Source organism: Erpetoichthys calabaricus, chromosome 2, assembly GCF_900747795.2.
Source record: "Erpetoichthys calabaricus chromosome 2, fErpCal1.3, whole genome shotgun sequence".
In the NCBI taxonomy this organism is placed as follows: domain Eukaryota; kingdom Metazoa; phylum Chordata; class Cladistia; order Polypteriformes; family Polypteridae; genus Erpetoichthys; species Erpetoichthys calabaricus.
Genome location: NC_041395.2, coordinates 46,638,406 through 46,644,405, shown reverse-complemented (window position 1 = coordinate 46,644,405; position 6,000 = coordinate 46,638,406).

The following is a 6,000-nucleotide window of genomic DNA, read 5'->3' as shown; positions in this document are numbered from 1 at the left end:
CTTCGGCACGTAAATGGAGAGAGAAAAAAAGTTTGCTTTGCATTATGGGAAATGAAGTCTTTAAAACGACACTATATCGTCTACCAAATCAGACGCAAAGGAAAAAAAGAACTATTAGTACCAGAATGCATTGCCAAAATAACCTTGTAAAGATAAAACCATAACCTTCAGCACAAGCTTAACCTCGTGGGCCATAGGAGTCTTGAACATTTAATTGGTTAACGAGAAATGTTATACAAGGCGGAAAACGTGTAACATGAAGGAGAACGTTTACAACTTTATATTTCATGCCAAACTGTTATGTAAAGATGTATTTAGGCAAATCTGGGGCGACAAACTCAAACGTACAAATATTACAAAATGTTTTAACAGAGTCCAGTACTTTTATACTCTGTGTGGGATGCTTACGTTTTACCTCAGCTTGTCGGCATTAGAACTGCACGCTGATGAAAAACAGTGCCAATTATTTAGGCACCTTCAGCTTCTTGCCTTTGTTTCTTCTCCATGTTTTTGCATCCTTTTTGATTATTACCGGGCAGTGATGAGTAAAGCGGAAATCGGTTAACACCTTAGAATTTGCGAGCACACGTACCCCTCGGTTTATTTTAAGGCATACACTCAGTTTGACAATATTCAGTGTTATGTTTTTGTGAACCACATGCTGAGTTTCACGAGCCAGTACGTCCTTGACAGAAGTCCAGTGCACCAACGTGCTAACCTGGTTGGTCAGTATCGTGCCCAACAGTCTTGGGTAGTAATGGCATGAACAAGAGGAGAATGTGCTATTCCCACACATAGGGCATACCACCTGGGAGTCAAACTAACGTCCACATACAGCACTACCTTGTTCTTTTTGGCTGGTATTGCTTTTATTTAAATGTAAGCATTTTAGAAAGTCCTGCACAACCACTTTACAGTTTCTGTATTCAGAGTTCAAACCCCACGCCCCCCGAGTGTTCCAATTTTCATACCAAAGACACACACATTAACTTGATGGTCAATTCTAAATCAGCCACTGTGTGGGTGTGTGCTTGAGTGGACTAAGTGATGGACTGGCATCCTATCCAGGATTGTTTCCTGCATTGCATCCAGTGCTGCCCAAGACCCTGAATTTTATTAGGCAGGCGTGGGAATGAAACAGTATTGGCATCCCTTCCAGGGCTGGTTTCTGCTTTGGGCCTGGTGGCTTTGGGGTAGATTATGGCACCATGTGACCCAGACTGGGCTTACTGCTTGCTTTCATGGCCCACCCACTTTGCAATTTCTGGCTTCAATGAAGAAAAAAATGGATACTTAAATTTAGAAATTCAGAATCATGTCCACCTATTATCAAACCCATTTAATTTAACTCAAGGGTACAGTGGGTTAGAGCTGTTGCATGCAGCATCAAACACAATACTCAGATCAACCCTGCCTTGGAAAATAACTATAATCAGTAATAATTAGGAAGGGAATGATAATCAGTTAGGCTTTTAAAGGGGCCATTCCACCGAGCTGGCTCCGTTTACTTTTGAAGACACATTATGGTTGGCTAGAGCTATCAACTTGTCATTTGTCCTCATCGGTCTAGATCTCTCCTCTGCCTTCCAAACGGTCAACCACCAGATCCTCCTTGCCACCCTCTTTGACACTGGCATTATTGGTAGTACCCTAATGTGATCTGAATTCCATATGGTGGTCCAGATCTAATTATGCTATTTTCATTACACTGTAACTTATTACGTTTATTACATAGAGAATTCACAGCACCTGCCCTGCACATAGAGATTTCACTTAAAATTATTTTTGTTGCCGATAGATGGCAGCACCTGCCCTGCATTCCAAAATGGCGGGGAGACAGTTGTCAGTCAAACAGTTGCACAATTAGATCTGGATACTTCTTGGACAGATCCTACCATTTGTCCTGGTAAGGAGATGTGTCAAGGGTGCTCCAGGCAAGGACAAAGGTACCCCAAGGATCAGTGCTGGTCCCTCTTCTCCCTAGGCCTTATCATCCTGTTCGATGGTTTCTCTAATGTCTTAATTCTTTGGATTTTTGTTTATCATTGGCTAAGCTTTCAAAGTAGTAACTTCCTTTTAATATATGACATGCCTTATGGAAACAGTAGTATTTCAGCAGTGCCATTAAGTTTATTGGATTAACATAAAATATGCAATATGCATCATAACAAAATTAGACAGGTGCATAAATTTGGGCACCCCAACAGAGATATTACATCAATACTTAGTTGAGCCTTTTACAAATACCAAAAGCTATAGGAGGCGTCTAGAGGCTGTTATGAGTGTCTGGATTCTGAATGGAGGTATTTTTGACCATTCTTCCATACAAAATCTCTCCAGTTCAGTTATATTTGATGGCTGCCGAGCATGGACAGCCTGCTTCAAATCATCCCATAGATTTTCGATGATATTCAAGTCAGGGGACTGTGATGGCCATTCCAGAACATTGTACTTCTCCCTCTGCATGAATGCCTTTGTAGATTTCAAACTGTGTTTTGGGTCATTGTCTTGTTGGAATATCCAACCTCTGCGTAACTTCAACTTTGTGACTGATGCTTGAACATTATCCTGAAGAATTTGTTGATATTAGGTTGAATTCAACCGACCCTCGACTTTAACAAGGGCCCCAGTACCTGAACTAGCCACAGAGCATGATGGAACCTCCACCAAATTTGACAGTAGGTGGCAGGTGTTTTCCTTGGAATGAGGTGTTCTTCTTCCGCCATTCAAAGCGCTTTTTGTTCTGACAAAATAACTCATCATTTTGTCTCATCAGTCCAAAGCACTTTGTTCCAAAATGAATGTGGCTTGTCTAAATGAGCATTTGCATACAACAAGCGACTCTGTTTGTGGCGTGAGTGCAGAAAGGGCTTCTTTCTCATCACCCTGCCATACAGATGTTCTTTGTGCAAATTGCGCTGAATTGTAGAACGATGTACAGATACACCATCTGCAGCAAGATGTTCTTGCAGGTCTTTGGAGGTGATCTATGGGTTGTCTGTAACCATTCTCACAATACTGCGCATATGCCGCTCCTGTATTTTTCTTGGCCTGTCAGACCTGCTGGGTTTAACAGCAACTGTGCCTGTGGCCTTCCATTTCCTAATTCCATTCCTTACAGTTGAAACTGACAGTTTAAACCTCTGAGATAGCTTTTTGTAGCCTTCCCCTAAACCATGAGACTCAACAATCTTTGTCTTCAGATCTTTGGAGAGTTGCTTTGAGGATCCCATGCTGTCACTCTTCAGAGGGGAGTCAAAGGGAAGCACAACTTGCCCACCTTAAATACCTTTTCCCATGATTGGACACACCTGTCTATGAAGTTCAAGTCTTAACGAGCTAATCCAACCAATTTGGTGTTACAAGTAATCAGCATTGAGCAGTGACAGGCATTCAAATCAGCAAAATTACAAGGAGACCCACATTTTTGCACAGCCACTTTTCCACATTTGACTTAATTTCATACAACTAAATACTGCTTCACTAAAAATCTTTGTTCGGAAAACATCCCAGTACTCAGATGTTCCTAGGTAATGAAAGACATACCACTTATCTATTTTGTTGAAAGTAAATTATTATGCAGGCTGAAAGGGGTTCCCAAACTTTTTCATAGGATTGTATAGCTGTACCTGTAATTCCCTTCAGAGGACCACACAGAATCTACTAGAATCTTTGCATGTCTGTCTCACTGATATTGCAACCTACATGAAGACACTCCAGCTCAGCCTGGCAAGGATGGCCCTTCTCATCATCCCTGCTCATCTGCCTATTCATCACCCCATCTCCGTTTAGCTCGGCTCATTATCACTAACATCTACCAAGTCCAGTTGTGGTGATCAATGACCAGCTCTCCTTCACTGACCACGTTGCAACGGTCTGTCTGTCTTGCAGATTTACTCTTTTCAGCATCTACAAAATCAAACCATATCTGACAGAGTAAGTATCACATATCCTTTTACAGGCTTTGGTCTGGAATGCTGCAACTCTCTGCTGACAGGAGTACTGGCACATGTCACCAAGCCGCGGTGTTCATGAATTTTCTCTTGCTGCTACACTTCCAATATGCAATTTAGGTTAATTGTTGACTCTGAATTAGCCTGCTATAATGAAGCAACACCCCAACTAGGAGTACAGTACTTACTTCACAGCACCACACCCTGTGTTACAATAAGAAAGTTTCAGAAAATGAATGAATAGAAAAGTATGAATTTGCATAAACAGCTCTAATTTGGGGTGTTCATAAGATATTTAATGATTTACTTCATTAAGAATAATAAACAAGGATAGTTGTGCCAAATATATTAAAGTGTGTGCTTCAATTTAAATATTTAAAGTCTAAATATTCTCGATTATAATAAAATTTGGTAATTTTTCACCCTCTGATAGTGGTTCAAAGAGTACTAAATCCCTAGTAAAGAATCAAAAACAGCATCATATTCATAATTTCCAATCTTGAAATTGACTAAAATGATACCCACATGTTTATGTTTAAAATGGCGTGGCTTTCTAGGAGTGGCACTTAGATGGCTAGGACCAGTAAAGAATCAAATATCAAAAATATTCCCATATTCGTGACTGGCAACCTTGAAATACCATAAAAACAACACTCTACGTGCCTTCATTAAACAAACCCTATTTTTTTAAAATATTATGAAAAGTTTTATGAAATGGAGTGACTTTGACCCCTTGTATGACATTTTGGGGGGTGAACCCCTGGGGTTGGTTGATGTGGCATGCACACCTTCAAGACCTACTGATCATTTTTGCTGAAGACACTTGTTAGTTTACTCTGTACAATAATGGTGCATTTATGTTGCACAAAATATGGTCCTCAAATGGCCTAAAAATGAGGGGTTTTCAGGTTTAGAGGGAAAAAAAGGGAGAACCTCAAAAAGCTTGAGGACTTGTATAACTAGACATCAAGACGAGTCAAACGGTATCTCATATATGGGGTTTTTCTCATCCTAAAGTGAATTTAAAGGCTTCATAAGGAAGTCTTGTGTACACAAACGTTAACAGTAGGATTCCCTATTCAAATAAAAAAACAGCTCTACGTACAACAATTTTCTGTTCATTTTCCTGTAAAATATCCATTTCATCCAATCAACCTAAAATTTGGCTTTTAGTTATTTAGAAAAGGTGTGAGGGATTGTATACATGGAGTGGCCCACCTAGGATTGTTCTTCCTCAGGCACAGACGCAGTCCAGTCCCACCCTCCGGAAATGACCCTCTATCTGCTGCAGCCAGGAGTTACATGGGGTCCCCTTGGCCTGGTCCTGCCGTTTGGGTCCTCAACAATTTGGATCCTGTGAACCAGATCACCCTTGGGTAATCGAGCCACAAGACCATAGTGCCATAACTGACGCTCCCTCACAATGCAGGTAATGTGCTTCATTTGGAACACTATAAGCAATCACTCATTGGACACAAAGTCAAACCAACGATACCCAAAGATTTTCCGAAGAGACACAGTACCAAAGGAGTCTAGTCTTCGTCTCAGATCACTGGATGGCGTCCATGTCTCACAACCATATAGCAAGACAGGAAGCACCAGGACTCTAAAGACTTGCACCTTCATCCTTTTGCAGAGATATTGGGAGCACCACACACCCCTTTCCAGCGACCTCATGACCCCTGAGGCTCTTCCAAGCTGTTTACTGACTTCATAGAAAGAGTCACCAGAGACATAAATGTCACTGCCGAGGTAAGTAAACCTCTCAACAAGGTCAACGCTCTTTCAGCAGACAGACACACTGCTGATGGCTGTGCCGAAGAGGTCATTAAAGGCCTCGATCTTGGTTTTTATCAGGACACTCATAAGCCCAGAGACTCAGATTCCTCGCTCAGTCTCTCGAGACTCCCGATCAGAGCCTCCATTGACCCAGCGAAGATCACAGCATCGTCAGCAAAGTCAAGATCAGTGAATCTTTCTTCACCAACAGATGCCCCACAGCCGCTGGACCCCACGACTCTGCCCTTCTTTGTTGAACACTTCAATT